The 19,868-nt window shown below is 34.3% G+C and overlaps 1 protein-coding gene across 2 annotated transcripts in view; it reads left to right on the plus strand.

The window, feature by feature from the left end:
* The first annotated feature begins 287 nt into the window (after positions 1 to 287).
* Positions 288 to 19,868, plus strand: part of LOC101893598 (homeotic protein female sterile) — a 284,910-nt gene continuing 265,329 nt past the window's right edge. The window contains exon 1 of one of the 2 annotated variants that reach the window (XM_059129917.1): positions 288 to 717. The gene's annotated coding sequence lies outside the window, so the exon portion shown is untranslated. The remainder of the gene's footprint in view (positions 718 to 19,868) is intronic. The other variant, XM_059129919.1, reaches the window with a different exon arrangement.

Below are 19,868 nucleotides of genomic sequence, written 5' to 3' on the forward strand. Positions count from 1 at the left end.
ATAGGAAAAAAAAGAAGAAAAAAAAAACACAAAAGATTTACTTTATTTCTTTGGGCCAAAATGAAAATGTGTTGAAAAATAACAAAATAAATAAATGTTATTTAAAAAAAAATTATTAAAAATTACAAAATGTCTGCAATATCTGCAAATACTTAAAACAAAATACAAATACAATTACCAAACCAACAACAAAAAATAAATAAAAAAATCATATTTACAAATATTAAAATATTCTTACAACAAATAATAATATTAAAAAAATATTTAAAAAAATCAATACAAGTTACATATAAAGTGTAAAAAAATTCATTGTTAACAAATAAAAGTGTTTACTTATAAAAAAAATTAAATATTACAAAAAATTTTCTAAGACGGTTTCATAACATCAACAAAATATTAAGAATTATTATTGCACACAAAAAAAAATATTGCAACAACAACAAATATTTATTATCAACATAATACGTATTTATTTTGCACAACAATTTCAAAACATAAGAAAGTTACAAAATTAGTGCTACTTGTTGCAAAATTAATTTTACATCTTCAACAAGCCGCTGGACAACCAACTCGCAACCATCATCATTGCAAAGCGAATAGTTTTGCCAAAATTTTGGGATTAATACAATTTTTTTCTCCAAAACAACAACTATGGCGAATTTGGTCATAACCTAAGAAACATAGAGGATATTGAAACAACAACAACTATCTTAAAAGGTAAATATTTAAAAAATATATAAATATGGCTTGTTTTAATGCAGTCTCGGCAGATTTAGAGTGTCCGTCTTTGAATCTGAATTATTTTTATAAAAAAAATATTATACTTAAAAAAATTTACCTTAACCTTAGCTTAGTAAAAACTCTTGGATTTTTTTTTTGAAATTTTTTCGTTCGGGGTTCAAAGACCCATATCTCTGGATCCAAGAAATATAATAACACATATCGTAGCATTTTGAAATGTTTATAGTGTCAACAGTATCATATGAAAGCTCGTGAAAATACCTATCCAACAAGTGGTCACATGATGGGATTATTCAAAAAGGGTTCAGAGTTGTATCAAAATTATAAATTTTTTTGGAACCGGATTTTTTAAAAATTCTCTCAAAAGTCCGAAAAAGTCCCATTTGGGAAGTCCACAAAATATATGCGAATTATAACATATTACGGACTCCCAAAATGGAACCTTTTTTGTCTTTTGGGGGATTTTTAAAAAAAAATCGGGTCCAAAAATCGATATTTTTGATATAACACTGGAACCCTTTTTTTTACCAATAATGTGACCACTTGTTGGATAGGTATCTTCATCTGCTTTCAAATGATACCCATTGTTTATATAGGTTTAATAAGTCCTATACCGAGTCTTGGATCCGGAATCCTGGTCCGCCCCAGGAAAAAAATGCTTTCCCGGAACCAGGGTAAAAATTCCTACCTCTGGGAAAAAATCTAAAAATTGTGAGAAATGTAGGCTTTCTCTTTGTGTGGAATCGGTCAAACAAGCTTGGCCCACGGGCTTCTAAAGTTCTGAAACTGAAATGGAGATATATATATAGTGCTTTTAAGTATTAAAATTCTGGTATTGTCGTTATATGAACTATATGTACAAACCTTTTACAAATTTTGAATATTTTTGGGTTTTTATTGCCTTTACGAACCCCCAAAACCCTCTATTAAAGTGACCCTTAGAATTCAAATAATTAGGCGGTGAAATAAAGGTTTTCTAAACCTGGCTCTATATTTTTCATAATTCAAAACATTAAGATTTACATTAAGATTTTCAATTAACAGATCTTCGACTAAATAACTTGAAAAAAAAAAAACAAGTGAAAGTGCAGCAAGTTCCGCCGGGCCGAACTTTGAATACACCGTTTGGAAAGAATTTTGAAATCTTCAAAAAATTAGTAAATAAAGAAATAGAATTCGTTATAAATTCTGTTAAAATCTTAAAATACCGTATATAGTCAGTTGCCGTTATATGAAGACGTGGACATGTACAGACAATTTTCTGTGATAGACTGTAGTACCCATTACGAACTTCGAATACCAAATTTGAAACAATTCCGGTTAATAATGTATTAAAATACCATTTTCAATACCAAAAGTCCTGCAGACATAATATACATTTGAGTAAAATTTTATCAATCTACTTCAATTCGTTCGGAAGCTAAAGTGATTCTCACAGACGGACAAATGGACAGATGGAATGGTTAAATCGACATAGAATTTCATGCTGATCAAAAATTTATATACTTTGTGAGGTCTAAAATGTATATTCCGAGGTGTTACAAACGGAATGACAAACATATAGAGCCTCCAAACTTTGGTGAAGGGTATAAAAACGAGAACAAGTTAAATTGTATTCGTCGGTTTTGCCGACAGATGTATACCCTTATCCAATGTCCGTTTATTTAAACACATTTTGCCTTGCTTTATGATTATGCAAAATGTTGGACATTTTATGGATTATACCCAAGTAATAGGCAAATATATTTCATGTCGCAGCTGAAGTAAGTCTGATATAAATATTGCGACGTGCCAGCTTTGGACTTCTACTTCATTTACTTTATGTGAGATGTGTGTGGGTTTTTTTTTGTGAAAATTGTGAAATTGACCTTTTGTTGGCAAGACGTACGAGAAAGAGCGAAGCTGGCATATATTTTGAATTTTATGCGAAAAAATTTTATCAAATTTTTGAGCCTATTATGGGGGAGGTATTAGCCGCAGTTGACTGCAATAACCGATATTCACACCAGATCAGCTGTTGGTATAAATATTTAGATGCGCCATGTTTGAAGAGAATCAAATGTGTATTTCGCATTTTATGAGCGTTTTGGTTATTCAACATTTTGACTCGTTGTGGGGGAGGTACCAGAAAATGTGGTCTGATCTATCCTATTCTTCTAGAATTTGTTGAAATATTAATATGTATGAAATTTAAAGACAATCGGACTCTTATTTCACATTTATAAGAGATTGAGATGCACTCTGCGGTTACTGTTTTCGTTTTTTTTTTTTCTGTGGGTCTGCATTTTTTGATAAGTCTATTTCAGGAATTTCACCTGGAGGCTTGATGACTTTTCAGATAGGCCACTGAAAACTTCATTAGAAATTATCATCTATATAACCCATATTTCGAATTTGGGATTTTATTAAACATTTATCCGATGATGACACTTTCTATAGGAACGGATTTTATGCTCTGTGAACCTCAAAAGTAAAATTACAGCTAGTTCGGTTTAAAAATACATTCGGAAACTTCAAAATTTGTTAAACCGGAAGAGATTGTTATATTGGGGCTATTTCAAACGATGCACACATCCTGATGGTTTTTTGGAAATGGTAATTGAAAAAAATTCATACCTTTATTTGTCAAATATTGAAATTTTAGGCAAAAACAAAGGCGTCTTCGTTGATTTTGACGATTCCGTCCGACTGACAGATTGGGATTTTCAAATCGATTTGAGTTCTAAGCTGATCACCAATTTTTAATGTTCTGCAAATGGACAAATAAATATTTACTCCCCATTTATGAAAGGTATACTTAAATTTGACAAGCAAATTAGCATTTCGGGTTTAGGTGCATGTATAGTTCTCTACTCTTGATTCACATTAAATCGCCGTGGTAGCTAGGAGGGTTCAAGGTAAGGGAAATGGTAAATCTTTTGATATTTTTAGAGAATTTTTTTTTTTTTTTTGAAATTAAAGTTATAATTTGAGTCCCTTCGAAATGGGTTGAAAAAGCATTTCTGGCTACTACGGTGTACTGGATAGAAAATAATTTTTGTTTATAGATCCAGTTTTCTAATAATCTTCGATTTAAATAGTTTTCTGGGCTTTAAGTATAGGCTTTTACTTTTTCATTTTGGTCCATGTTTTCCAGACAGTTTTTCCAAAATGTCTACACCGTCTACTTGAACTAGGTTGATGGTCCCAAATTAATCAATTTGTTGTTGTTGTTGTCGTTACTGTTGTTGTTGCCCTTAGCAATGAATGGAAATAATTTTAATTACACCTACGTTGGCTGTCGACACGAAATAATACTTGTAATTGTATGACAATTACAATTAAATTTGATGAAGGATTCGAAGGTTGATGAAGGGAGACTCATTCTCCGAGACTAGTTTTTCTTTTTGTTTTTTGTACAATTTTGGGTGCCCAGCTAGGAATGCTGTTGATGACGTTAATGAAATTTTATTATATAATAAATTACAAAAAAAAAAAAAAAAAAAAAAAAAACGACAAAAAGGAGTCCAAAGAGACAGTGGAACCGAGCTAAAGGAAAAAAAAGTAAGGTAGGGGTTAAAATTTAAAGGATAAATGTAGTTTTGGCATAGTTACCAATCTCATTACCAAAAAATGAGTTAATTTTAAACATTTTATCACTAGTAACAACTTAATAATAGCCAATAAATAGGTTTAAAACCCCTTCCGTTCTATTTTTGGAATGAGATTTCAATTTCGCACAGTTTATTATTCGTTTTGGTGTTTTCTTTTTTTCCATGAACGTGAGATTGCCCTGGCGATGTTCTGGTTGGTAGTCGTGCCTACCATGCGCTCATACAGGGTTGTCCATATTCGACGGACCCATGTTTTTTTCCGGCCATTTCGATGACTCTTTGGGCCCATTCCAATCGACAAGGCTTGTCCGCAGGGAACAAATGCAAATCAATGCGAATAATCCGTTGTAAAGTGGACCGAGCCATGCCCAACTGCTGAGAACGGCGTTTTTGGGATGTTCTTGGGGACCTCTCAACACTGGCTCGTACGGCAGCGATATTCTCGGGTTTATTAAGTACATTTTGACACCAGTAACTACTTTCGAAATTGCATGCTAATCCCCTATTTTAATATGGTCGTGTCAGTACCAAACTGCCACCAAGAGCCAATAAACAAGTTCAAAAAAGCAATAATTTCACCACACTCCATTTTTTATTTGCCTGACGTTGAGGTTGAATTGGCGATTTTTGATAGTCGACCAAATCATGTTCTCAGCCAAGTGTGTGTGCGTTGGCAAATTCTTCACATATTTTAGAGAGCGTCCTTCGGCATTGAATTCGAACGTGCCCCCTCTCTCTGCGCCGCCATTATCCATAACTTGCTATGATAAATGTAAGTTAGGAACTCATTACTTACCCATTACTTGGTATGATAAAAGTATTTTATTTTGGCTTGCAAGATGTATATCAATAACTCATTATTTGTAAGCTTACTGGTCGTGCAGGGGGTCTGGAGTTGTCATTTTTAATAAAATGCGGGTAATGTAGATCGTACATGGCGGTCATTACCTGTAATGTTTAAAGTTGCACATGCTGCTACCAATCTTTCGCTGGGTATTTTCCAATTTTTTGTCTGTGTTCGGGCTTAGGGACTCGAACCAGAGATCTCGAGCTGTTAGTCATTACTTGGCATAATAAAAGTTGATTATATTCCCTTTATAGCAATAACTCATTATTTGTAAGCTTACTAGTAACGAAGAGGGTATGTTGTTGTAGCAGTGTAATCTCAAGGTCCAGGATAAGGAAGTCAACTTCTCTTATGGGCTGTAGCCAAAATCCTCTGGAGTGCGTTGAATAGGTTTGGCAGGAAAAGATACAACATATTGTGCGGGCCTGTATCACAGGCTGGACAGACATTCCGTACATCTTCATCAGTTCGCGCCCCATACGAATTGAGACGGATACACCATCCTGAACTTAGTTTAGCCAAAACTACCCTTAATTACCTAGACAGCCGATGTTCTACAGCTGCAATGGAACGGGAGGGGGTGGGGAGTACCAAGACTCCGAAAATGGCATTCAAACTCTAATGGTTACTTACATCGGCGACTACATCAGTAAGAATGCTGTTCAGACCTACCTGATAGGCTTCCTAAACATGAGGCTCTCTCTTGTATCGTTGGCCGATCTTCCCTAGATCACGACGGATCTTATCGGGGGCACTTTCAAACCTAATCGATTGCCCTTCGCCAGCGTCCGAGCGGAAGAGGTGAATAGGTCTCGTTCCTCGCAGTGAGACAGCTACGTCCGTAAAAACATGGTGATTAGACAGCTGCATCAGCACCTGTGTTGCTCTCATCCTATTCCCGTGCCCTAAACAATCTCTCACTTTGGGTGACTAGTCCCGTGATATATGGAGCAAAAACTGGTGGTAGTTTCGACTTCGAAATTTGTCCAGGGACCGGGTGTCAGGAGCTCCTAGATCTGTTGTTCTAGCCTGACTAGAACGGGTGCAACTCGGTGCTTGTGGCTTATACCCAAATCGCAGGTAGAGCTTCAGCTCGATCGTAACATCGTAGCAGAGGTGCTCAATGGTGCATCTTTGTTTAAGCCATCAAGGCGAAAATCATGTAAAATACCATCGACGTCTAGATTATGAAGGTCCATTATTAGACGTCTGGATTGGAGAGTTATGTCCACCATATAATGGTTAGGATGACTCACGCAGTAACACCCATGCAGGTACATCATAAAAGCATATTATGTCATATAATATGATGGTGACATAGGAGAAGAACCATCGTCTCCTTGAATCTTCTCTCCTGGCTGACGCATCGTAACGCCACCTCTGATCAATGGTGCATCTTGGTTAAAGCCATCAAGGCGAAAATCGTGTAAAATTCCATCGACATCTAGATTATGAAGGTCCATCCTTACACATCTTGGTGGGAGAGTTATGTCCACATATAAAGATTAGGATGACCCATGCGGTAACACCCATGCAGGTACGGCATAAAACCAAATTATGTCATATAATATGATGCTGACATAGGAGGAGAACCTTCGTCTCCTTGAACCTTCTCTCTTGGACGACGTATCGTAATACCGTAGCAGAGGTGGCTCTGCTCAATGGTGCATCTTGGTTAAAGCCATCAAGGCGAAAATCATGTAAAATACCATCGACATCTAGATTATGAAGGTCCATCCTTACACATCTTGGTGTGGGAGGGTTATGCCCACCATATAAAGATTAGGATGACCCACGCGGTAACACCCCTGCAGGTACGGCGTAAAAGCATATTATGACATATAATATGATGCTGAAATAAGGGAAGAACCTTCGTCTCCTTGGGTAAATGGTTCACTGGAGTTATACGGAGCCAACCAGTTCTCTCGGGCGGAATTCTGACAGGTCTGAATGTTTTTTTCTTTGTGTTACACTTATATTCGCTGACCACACTAAAGCTGCATAGTTGACCACACCCCATACTAAAAATAGTTTGCTGGATTTAGGTAGTACTCCTACGATATTCAATAATGAAATGGGTTATTTCGATCCGCGTTTAGATAAAACCCTCCACATAGCGGTACCTCCTGATTTCCAGAAATTTGAATCAGATTTAATTTGACACTTCGAGGTTTCAATGGGCAGCTAAACTTCTCTGAAAAGTATTTAATATAAGTATAGCATCCATATAACAGAACTTTCATGTTTTGGGGGTTTGAGAATAGTAGTTTTTGAGAAGAGCAGGAATAGTAGGATTTTTTTCCTCCTTATTACCGCTGTACCAAAAATATCGAAATGAAACCTAGCTTTTTGAAATATCTCATGTAGCAATCACCGATTTTTACCAGTTTCATCTTTTTTTAAAAAATCCCATAAATCTCTCTTGAATCGGGTTCCACTGTCCGGTGTCTAATATATTTGTTAGTTACAAATAAATCTTAATAACATTCATTCATTTTGTTTACTGAGATATATGAGTGTGTGTTTGCACTTGATTTTTGTCGCTGTTATCGTTTTCGTTTTTTTTCCTTTTGTCTGTTTTCCCCGTATTCCTTCTAGACAACCTTAGACAACATTGTAGTGAGCAAGTGATAAAAGCGTACAGAGTGTGCTGTCACTTGGCTGGATGGGTTGCCGAATGGTTCACTGGATGGCTGGCTAGCTGTATGACTGTCATTGTTGATGTGTAATTCATCATTCATTCAGTCCAACCTACCAACCATCCAACCAACCATCCATCCAGCCAGTCATCCATCCTTGTTGTTTCAGGGCAACATCTGTCACGTCCCACACTTTTTTCTGTTGTTGTTATTTCTCCATTCTTTTTTGGATATTTCCAATTTGTTTTTGTTTTCGTCATTTGGGTGCCAGCATTATCATCATCGCTGGCATTGAGCAAATATACCATTACCATTTATTTGTGAAGATATGGATTTCAATCCAGTGTTTTCCCTTGGAATCAGACGAAAATATTCCACAAGAAATCAGAAAAAAAGAAGAGAGTTACAATTCTTAAAGTTAAATAACAAAAACAAACAGACAAATAAAGTGAAACAAACAACACCACATTTTTACATTTCTCAAAAGAGAGAGAGACGAACTAACTGTCAACAAATACTGCTGATGCAGATAGATGACAAGAACAACAACAAAAACTGTTGAGGAGCAGATTAATTTACAAGTGGTAGTAGTAGTTGTGTTGTTACATACAACAACATCACAAAGGACACCCAGCGCTACACATCCCACACAAACAGTGAGACCTCAAATCTATTGAAAACCATCAGATAAATTAATGACCCACATCCATTACGGCCAGGTTCCACTGTGTACATCTTTCACTTTTTTCCCTTGAATTGCCATGACACGGTATCTCCAAAGTAAATGTAATTTCTTGTTTTATGTCTGCATAGCAATAAGCAAAACGTAACATGACATGATGAAGCCTGAGACGTGACTGACACAGGAGCAATGGCATTCCCGAACATCATCATCCCCCCTCCCCCCATCGTCTGTTGAAATGATTTCATAATTTGTTATTAATTTCTAAGCTCCCAGAATATCGGCTAATAATTTGAATAGAATTCGTAAAATAACAAGAAAAATATTTGCCAAGAGAAAGATAGCCAGACAGATAGACAGGTTCAATAACATGTTATGTATCCTGCAGGTCTTGGTGTGAAACGTGCTAAAAATGACTTATTATATATTTTATTGCCCGATATAATGTTCCTAGACCAGGATCGACCAAAATGAGAACATTTTTCGGAGACTATATGGAGGTACCGTTATTTGGAGGTTATACAAAGAGGCATTTAGTGGAGGCATTAGTGCTCATTAGCATGTATGCTCATTCAAGTATGAAATTTAAAACAATTTCTCCGAATAAAGTCGCTAAAATCGTCAAAATACCGAAAATAAGGAAATATCATTATATGGGGGCTTTACGAAGACTTATACCTGTATGAGCATGGGGTTCAAATTCCAAATTTGAAACAATTGCTGTGAAAAGTTTGACACATATAATTACAATGCCAAATATCTGGAGGTACAGTTATATGGAGACCATATCAAAACTTAGACCTACAGTGTGAGATGAAAAAAAACTCCAACAAAGTCAACCGCCATAATTTTAATTTTTTTTTTTTTTTTTTTTTAATTTTATTAATGAGAGCAAAAAATGTCGGAAATTGCATCAAATTTTAGAATAAGTTTAGATTTTTTCGAAATTGTAACCTTTGGCACAAATTATGGTCTTCAAAAGGCCAATGAAACCGTCACACGATGCCCGAATATTGCGAAGCGCTTGTTTGAGGTGATCGACACTTTGGTATTTTTTAGTGCCAACCTTGCTTTCCAAAATACTCCAGACACAATAGTCCAATGGATTGGTATCCGGAGATTTTGGTGGCCACTGTGCGCTGGAAATGAAACGAGGAACCTAATTTTTTAACCATTCTTGGGTGGCGCGTGCTGAGTGCGATGGTGCTGGGTCCTGTTGGAATGTCCAAGGTCTGCGGCTAAAATGTTTGCGTGTCCAAGGCTTTAATACACCCTCCAGAATATTTTCGCGATAATATTAGGCATTTATTCTGATGTCACGGTCAATTATCGGCTGTTATGGCGGCCCACACCATCACCATGGCCGGCGATTAACTTCTGATGGCCAACCGAAGGTGCACATTTTAAGCTGACCTGTTTTTGGCCAGTAAACACGATCATTTTGTTTGTTTACAAACTGCTAGACAACTGCTGGAATGTTTTCTCATCGGAGAGAACCAAATTTGGCAGTTCAACACTTTCGGCCAAGCGAAGCACTTCTTTATCTGTTTTGAGTCTATTTTCTTTCTGTTGCGTTGTAAGTTCTTGCTCTTTTTGGAATTTCAATGGCTTTACCCTGAGCTCATTTTTCTATATTTTGCCGAATGGAATATTGGGATATGATAAACTCACGAGCCATTTTTTGGCCACAGCGTCGCGGGTTTCGATCAAGTCGCTTCTTTACTTTTCGAACCATTTCTGGTGATGTTGCTGTTTTCTTCAGTCCATTTCCTTGACTTCGGGCTACCCTATCAGTATCACGGTAACAAGCGATGGTACGAGATGGTGCTCTAACTATAGCCACTTGTTTCCAGCCAAACATAAAGAAATCACACTATCACGCTTGAATTCCATCAAGAATATCTATTTTCTGCAAAATTCTCACCAAAATGCTACGCTTGTAAACTATATAATGAGCTGTCACTGGAATAATATTAAGAGCTGTCGGACCAGTGGCTTAGAAATGACAGCAGTTTGAAGTTTAGATGCAGTTTTTTCATCTCACCCTGTACATTGTGGGGTCTGAAATTTACATTTTGAGGTATTACAAACGGAATGACAAATGACCCACCATATTATGGTGCAGTGTATAAAAAGATGCGACCTTCTATTCAGAACGGATAGGCCTTCTTTTGTTGATGAAAATATTGCGATGTGTGAAATTTGAAGAGAATCGAATGCTTTTTAAGCATTTTACGAGCGTAGTGTAAAGATCCTTTGTCTGATTGCCAGTCGAAATTATCCGCCCTCAGTTTTTAAGCCCTATGCCTTAGTCCCCCTTTGTATGTGAATGATTATTTGTTTTTGAGCAGTTCCTTTTTGGGGTTTTGCTGCTACCGATTTTTGCAGAGCAGAGTTGATTTCGTAATGTCACGGGTGTGAAGACGAGAGGAAGGAACACAACATCATTCTTTGGGTGTAGTTTCGATTCTCTTCTATTCGACTCGAAGGACCAAATGTACGCAGGAAATAAAGAAATCAACCTTATGCTTCGATTGTTGATTTGTTTCTCTATCCGGATCGTAAGACCAAATGTTTTAGTGAGAAGGAAAGAATAACCTAAGGACCAAATGTACGAAGGCGATATAGAAAGCAATCTTATGCTTCGATTGTTGATTCCATTCTCTCTCCGGATCGTAAGACCAAATGTTTTAGTGAGAAGGAAAGAACATCCTAATTCTTTGGATGTAATTTCGATTCTCTATCCGGCTCGAAGGACCAAATGTAGGAAGACGATAAAGAAAGCAACCTTATGCTTCGATTGTTGATGCCATTCTCTCCCCGGATCGTAAGACCAAATGTTTTAGTGAGAAGGAAAGAACAACCTAATTCTTTGGATGTAATTTCGATTCTCTATCCGGGTCGAAGGACCAAATGTAGTGTTGAAAAGGATGTGGATTCGATTCTCTATCCGGCTCGAGGGAGAAGACAAAAACAACCACTTCGTTTGGGTGTAGATTCAATTCTAGTTTTTATTTAAAATATGTTCCTTATGTACTACCAAAACTAATCTAACTTAATTTCAATGGCGATTATCATTATTCTCCGACATTTTAAGGTGTGAAGTAAAAATTACATATTTCCAGCGCCCCTTAGCCAATATTTGTGCGTATTTCTTTAAAGTCTTTATTCCACCCAACTCCACAGCTCATAAATCTGTAGTTTTGTGTTCAACAAACTTCAACATCATCGCCGTTTTGTATCTCTCGCTCTGTGTCACTCTATCTGTCCCTAACCTTACCGAAAACAAATTGAAAACGAAAAAAACACAAATTTTCAATAAAACAAAACGACAAAAACAGCAACAAAAATTATCTTTAACATGTGAACGCTGTCTAGTTAGCTGTCTATTATCTGTAACGAGTTTTTACCTACAAATACAATGACCAAAAGAAAAAAGAACAACAACAACAACATCAACGAAAAAGTATCTTAAAATCTTGAAATACAGTCATAAATTGTACGTAAGTCGTACGACTAGCTGGTGTATCTGACGGATTTTATTTTAGCTAAATGCATGGGTGTATGTGTGTGTGTGAGTACGAGTGCGACAACGAGTGTGGGTCAATGTGTAAGAGTACACAAGTGGTGTGGTGCCAAACACCCATTGCTGCAATTATATGTTACTCTCTCATTTCTGTTTCTCTGTGTGAAAAATGAGAGCCGTTAGGTTTGAGAGCCGAAAAGACAGAGAGAGAGTTAGAGAGCACCACACTAATTTATGTCTGTATTATTTGACTGGTATTTGTGAGTTATTATGCGTTTTCTTTTTTTAATGTTTTCATTGCTGTTATTGTTGTGATGGTGTTGTTCTTGTTGTTGGAATTTTAGTCGCACGTCACCCATTAATTATGCCTTGTTTAATTTTTTTCGTATTTTTTAGAGAGATGTTTTTTTTGGTGTTCGCCTTACAACTCACACACGTCCGTTTCCTTTATAGTTTGTTTTAGAAGGTTTCGTCGCTGTGTAAGTTTTGTTGCCATAGCCGTGCGGGCAAGTTTTTTCCCCTTACCTGTTTCAGTTTTATTTTTTTATTTGGTATTTGAGAGAGATTTTTTTAAATTGTGTTTTGTTAACTGTTGCTCACTACAATTTTCAGTTCGTTATAGATTTGAGTCTACGCGTTTTTTTAGTTTCGTTAATTTTTTTTTGTTAATGAATCTAGGTAGTTAAGTCCAATTGTTGCTACCCAATTGTCATTGGATTTTGCAGCTGAGTTGAGTAGGTTTGTTTTTTGGTGTTTCCGAGCAAAGCAAAGTAATTATGTTTGTAGTTGTAGTTTTTTAACACTCAGCCATAATTGCGAGCGAGATGGAGAGATAGGTGATATTGATTTTTTTGCCAACATCTGGAAATATTTATTTCATATTCCATAATATGTATGTACTTAAATTTTTGATCTGATTAAAATTATAACTGGATTAGGTCAGTTAAGTCAAGAGTTTGATATTGAGATCCACGAAAGAAATCTCATTTTTTTCCGACAAATAAAGGGAAATTGTATAGGCATTTGCATAATTCAAAGGATTTGAATACCTCAATAATACAATATAGGAAAAAACCTTAGTTTGAACACATTATGCATTTCCGTCGGGAAGTGGTATGGAGAGATTTTCGTCCTTGTACATATACATAATGGACGGATATGGATTTTTGTAGAAAACTATTTTTTAAAACACCATCCAAAGCCTTAGGCGTGGATTTTTAAAGAATATTTTTTTCAAACAACCTCCATCCTTAGGCGCGGATTTTTAAAGAATATTTTTTTCAAACACCATCCAAAGCCTTGGGCGTGGATTTTTAAAGAATATTTTTTTCAAACACCATCCATTGCCTTAGGCGTGGATTTTAAAGAATATTTTTTTTCAAACACCATCCAAAGCCTTAGGTGTGGATTTTTTAAGAATATTTTTTCAAACACCATCCAAAGCCTTAGGCGTGGATTTTTAAAGAATATTTTTTTCAAAAAAACCATCCAAAGCCTTAGGCGTGGATTTTTAAAGAATATTTTCTTCAAACACCATCCAAAGCCTTAGGCGTGGATTTTTAAAGAATATTTTCTTCAAACACCATCCAAAGCCTTAGGCGTGGATTTTTAAAGAATATTTTTCAAAAACACCATCCAAAGCCTTAGGCGTGGATTTTTAAAGAATATTTTTCAAAAACACCATCCAAAGCCTTAGGCGTGGATTTTTAAAGAATATTTTTTCAAACACCATCCAATGCCATAGGCGTGGTTTTTTAAAGAATATTTTTTTCAAACACCATTCAAAGCCCTAGGCGCGGATTTTTAAAGAATATTTTTTCAAACACTATCCAATGCCATAGGCGTGGTTTTTTAAAGAATATTTTTTTCAAACACCTTAGGCGTGGATTTTTAAAGAATATTTTTTCAAACACTATCCAATGCCATAGGCGTGGTTTTTTAAAGAATATTTTTTTCAAACACCTTAGGCGTGGATTTTTAAAGAATATTTTTTTCAAACACCTTAGGCGTGGATTTTTAAAGAATATTTTTTTTTTTCAAACACCATCCAAAGCCTTAGGCGTGGATTTTTAAAGAACATTTTTTCAAACACCATCCAAAGCCTAAGGCGTGGATTTTTAAAGAATATTTTTTTTTTTCAAACACCATCCAAAGCCTTAGGCGTGGATTTTTAAAGAACATTTTTTCAAACACCATCCAAAGCCTAAGGCGTGGATTTTTAAAGAATATTTTTCAAATATTTTTCATTTTTTTCAAAAAAACCATCCAAAGCCTTAGGCGTGGATTTTTAAAGAATATTTTCTTCAAACACCATCCAAAGCCTTAGGCGTGGATTTTTAAAGAATATTTTCTTCAAACACCATCCAAAGCCTTAGGCGTGGATTTTTAAAGAATATTTTTCAAAAACACCATCCAAAGCCTTAGGCGTGGATTTTTAAAGAATATTTTTCAAAAACACCATCCAAAGCCTTAGGCGTGGATTTTTAAAGAATATTTTTCAAAAACACCATCCAAAGCCTTAGGCGTGGATTTTTAAAGAATATTTTTTCAAACACTATCCAATGCCATAGGCGTGGTTTTTTAAAGAATATTTTTTTCAAACACCATTCAAAGCCCTAGGCGCGGATTTTTAAAGAATATTTTTTCAAACACTATCCAATGCCATAGGCGTGGTTTTTTAAAGAATATTTTTTTCAAACACCTTAGGCGTGGATTTTTAAAGAATATTTTTTCAAACACTATCCAATGCCATAGGCGTGGTTTTTTAAAGAATATTTTTTTCAAACACCTTAGGCGTGGATTTTTAAAGAATATTTTTTTCAAACACCTTAGGCGTGGATTTTTAAAGAATATTTTTTTCAAACACCTTAGGCGTGGATTTTTAAAGAATATATTTTTCAAACACCTTAGGCGTGGATTTTTAAAGAATATTTTTTTCAAACACCTTGGGCGTGGATTTTTAAAGAATATTTTTTTTTAAACACCTTAGGCGTGGATTTTTAAAGAATATTTTTTTCAAACACCTTAGGCGTGGATTTTTAAAGAATATTTTTTTTTCAAACACCTTAGGCGTGGATTTTTAAAGAATATTTTTTTCAAACACCTTAGGCGTGGATTTTTAAAGAATATTTTTTTCAAACACCTTAGGCGTGGATTTTTAAAGAATATTTTTTTCAAACACCTTAGGCGTTGATTTTTAAAGAATATTTTTTTCAAACACCTTAGGCGTGGATTTTTAAAGAATATTTTTTTCAAACACCTTAGGCGTGGATTTTTAAAGAATATTTTTTTCAAACACCTTAGGCGTGGATTTTTAAAGAATATTTTTTTCAAACACCTTAGGCGTGGATTTTTAAACAATATTTTTTTCAAACACCTTAGGCGTGGATTTTTAAAGAATATTTTTTTCAAACACCTTAGGCGTGGATTTTTAAAGAATATTTTTTTCAAACACCTTAGGCGTGGATTTTTAAAGAATATTTTTTTCAAACACCTTAGGCGTGGATTTTTAAAGAATATTTTTTTCAAACACCTTAGGCGTGGATTTTTAAAGAATATTTTTTTCAAACACCTTAGGCGTGGATTTTTAAAGAATATTTTTTTCAAACACCTTAGGCGTGGATTTTTAAAGAATATTTTTTTCAAACACCTTAGGCGTGGATTTTTAAAGAATATTTTTTTCAAACACCTTAGGCGTGGATTTTTAAAGAATATTTTTTTCAAACACCTTAGGCGTGGATTTTTAAAGAATATTTTTTTCAAACACCTTAGGCGTGGATTTTTAAAGAATATTTTTTTCAAACACCTTAGGCGTGGATTTTTAAAGAATATTTTTTTCAAACACCTTAGGCGTGGATTTTTAAAGAATATTTTTTTCAAACACCTTAGGCGTGGATTTTTAAAGAATATTTTTTTCAAACACCTTAGGCGTGGATTTTTAAAGAATATTTTTTTCAAACACCTTGGCGTGGATTTTTAAAGAATATTTTTTTTTAAACACCTTAGGCGTGGATTTTTAAAGAATATTTTTTTCAAACACCTTAGGCGTGGATTTTAAAGAATATTTTTTTTCAAACACCTTAGGCGTGGATTTTTAAAGAATATTTTTTTTCAAACACCTTAGGCGTGGATTTTTAAAGAATATTTTTTTTCAAACACCTTAGGCGTGGATTTTAAAGAATATTTTTTTCAAACACCTTAGGCGTGGATTTTAAAGAATATTTTTTTTCAAACACCTTAGGCGTGGATTTTTAAAGAAAATTTTTTTTCAAACACCTTAGGCGTGGATTTTTAAAGAATATTTTTTTCAAACACCTTAGGCGTGGATTTTTAAAGAATATTTTTTTTCAAACACCTTAGGCGTGGATTTTTAAAGAATATTTTTTTTCAAACACCTTAGGCGTGGATTTTTAAAGAATATTTTTCAAAAACACCATCCAAAGCCTTAGGCGTGGATTTTTAAAGAATATTTTTCAAAAACACCATCCAAAGCCTTAGGCGTGGATTTTTAAAAGAATATTTTCAAAAACACCATCCAAAGCCTTAGGCGTGGATTTTTAAAGAATATTTTTCAAAAACACCATCCAAAGCCTTAGGCGTGGATTTTTAAAGAATATTTTTCAAAAACACCATCCAAAGCCTTAGGCGTGGATTTTTAAAGAATATTTTTCAAAAACACCATCCAAAGCCTTAGGCGTGGATTTTTAAAGAATATTTTTCAAAAACACCATCCAAAGCCTTAGGCGTGGATTTTTAAAGAATATTTTTCAAAAACACCATCCAAAGCCTTAGGCGTGGATTTTTAAAGAATATTTTTCAAAAACACCATCCAAAGCCTTAGGCGTGGATTTTAAAGAATATTTTTCAAAAACACCATCCAAAGCCTTAGGCGTGGATTTTTAAAGAATATTTTTCAAAAACACCATCCAAAGCCTTAGGCGTGGATTTTTAAAGAATATTTTTCAAAAACACCATCCAAAGCCTTAGGCGTGGATTTTTAAAGAATATTTTTCAAAAACACCATCCAAAGCCTTAGGCGTGGATTTTTAAAGAATATTTTTCAAAAACACCATCCAAAGCCTTAGGCGTGGATTTTTTAAAGAATATTTTTCAAAAACACCATCCAAAGCCTTAGGCGTGGATTTTTAAAGAATATTTTCAAAACACCATCCAAAGCCTTAGGCGTGGATTTTTAAAGAATATTTTTCAAAAACACCATCCAAAGCCTTAGGCGTGGATTTTTTAAAGAATATTTTTCAAAAACACCATCCAAAGCCTTAGGCGTGGATTTTTTAAAGAATATTTTTCAAAAACACCATCCAAAGCCTTAGGCGTGGATTTTTAAAGAATATTTTTCAAAAACACCATCCAAAGCCTTAGGCGTGGATTTTTAAAGAATATTTTTCAAAAACACCATCCAAAGCCTTAGGCGTGGATTTTTAAAGAATATTTTTTCAAACACCATCCAAAGCCTTTGGCATGGATTTTTAATGAATATTTTTTCAAACAAAGCCTTAGCATTGGATTTTTACAGAATATTTTTTCAAGGAACATCAGATTAATAAAAGTCGATTTTTAAAGAATATTTTCTCAAGGACCATCAGATCAATGTACGAGGATGAAGAATATGGATATTGAGATTTATTTTCTTTTGTGACTTATAGTGAAATTTGATGAGGAATATTTTTGTCTTTGAAGTCATCCTTCTAAGACGATGCTTTGTAAGAGATTTTTGCGTAAATACACATAAGGTCCATTTTTAACCCTAAATTGTGATTTTAGTTTTTTATGAATTTCTGGCGTTTATTTATTTTTATGTTATTGATGTCTTCCAGAAGCTGTAGTGGAATCTTGTGACAAATAAATCTGTGGAATATTTTGATAGGCTACGACCAACTTTAAAGGGAGTTATTAAACATTTTTTGAAAAAAATACCAAAAAGACCCCTTTCTTGAATCGCTTGAGTGTTAACAGTTCTGGCTAATATAGTCCTCGTATTTTTGTCGGTACTTTGCCGAAGACACTATATATCTAAAATGAACGGCTTTCAAGGAATCTTCGAAAATCGAATCGAAAATGTACATAAATGTGGAAGAGATGGAAATTTGCTCCCTCTATTTAGGTTACTTTGCGATTAAATTCCTTTTCGTACCTATTTCGTCCCTTTAAACAATCAATACAGAAAATGACATTTTCCACATGAGTTTCCTTTTTCATTACTACAATGTTCTATGGATTTTTCCATTTATGTGGACATACCTACACACAGTGGGACACACTCACACACTATATGCCAACCGAGTCATTTTCTAGCTACGATATTTGTCATAAGTTTTGTCGTCATTGCTTTTATTTCACATTGTTGTTGTTGGTTTTGTTTTTATATTTTATATATTTTAATTATATCAGCAAAGAAACAAAAACCAAAAACAACAAAAAGTAGAAATAGCAGCGGCATACAATTGACTATGTGACTGACTGGCAGAATTCACGACGATGATGATGATGAAAATTCAACCAACTATAAAATATCTCGTGATATGGTAATCTTATTTGTAGTTTTTGTTTTTTATCAAAAGGCAAAAACAAAAAAAAAATGCCAAGAACGTGATATGTGGCTATGTTGTAGTTGTTTGGGGAAAGCACACGCAAGATAAATGCCAGTGGGTGGGAGGGACGCTTGCATGGGCCAACTTAAGACGTATACGAGGCCAACCTGCTAAGTTACTATTTTAATCTTAACAAAATTTATAAATAACTTGGCAACTATATCGGTTTTATTGTTGTTGGCTTTGTTCTTCTTGTTGTTCTTGTCTTCCTTCCAAATTGTCAGTAGTCTGACTGTTTATTTTTATTGTTCCTCGGAAAATAGCCTTCAATCGGTTTATGCTGCGAGAGCGAAAAATAGAATAGATAGTTTGTGTGTGTTTTCATGCATTGGCAAATTAATGTAAATAAATTATTTAAAAAAAATGAAAACATTCTTGGGAAAATGTTTGAGAATGGAAAAATCTGAATGTTTGTCATATTAAATGGAAAAAGAGTGGAGATTTTGAATGACACAGAACTGATCCACAATAGACTTGTATGAAGGGGTTGTCTAGCATCAAAATAGCAATGCAAAATAGAATTTACGCATTTTTTTAAATTCTCAATGAATATCTATGAAGGTCGCTATTTTTTCTAATTTCACAAATATTCCTTAAATGAAATGTTGCTTTGAATATTTCTTCCTTTGGTTCTTTTATGAAAAAATTTAAATATTAAGGGAAATTTTGACTCTGAATGGAAAAGTGTTAAATTAACAGAAAAAAAAATGTAAACTCATATTTTCTTATAATAGGTACGTGTCGAATGTAATTTTCTTTAAAACTATTAAACATAGACTTATAATTTATTCTGAGACTTTTAGTGAAATGTTGTTTGGAACAATTCTTCTTTGACATTTTCTGCCTAAATCGAAATTTTATGTTACTTTCAGGCATCAAATCTAAAAAATCCTAAGAAAAATTCATAAAAAAATTAAGAAATATATTTGAGTTTTTTTTTCCAATATTGATGCACATATTTTTTTGGAGCATAATTGAAATAAAGATTTCTTTTCTTTAGAAACCTATAGTAGAATTTGGTGAAGAATATCTTTGTCTCTGACGTCATCATTCTAGAAAAAAATTTTTTTTGGTAATTTTTGCATAAATTCGCATAAGGTCCGCTTTTAACCCTAAAATGTGTTTTTAGGCGTTTAGGTATGATTTAGACTATTTATGTCTTCTAGGACTTATAATGGAATTTCATGACAAATAATTTTGTGGAATATTTTAACTTGCAACGATCCAGTTTA

Source organism: Musca domestica, unplaced genomic scaffold, assembly GCF_030504385.1.
Source record: "Musca domestica strain aabys unplaced genomic scaffold, Musca_domestica.polishedcontigs.V.1.1 7, whole genome shotgun sequence".
In the NCBI taxonomy this organism is placed as follows: domain Eukaryota; kingdom Metazoa; phylum Arthropoda; class Insecta; order Diptera; family Muscidae; genus Musca; species Musca domestica.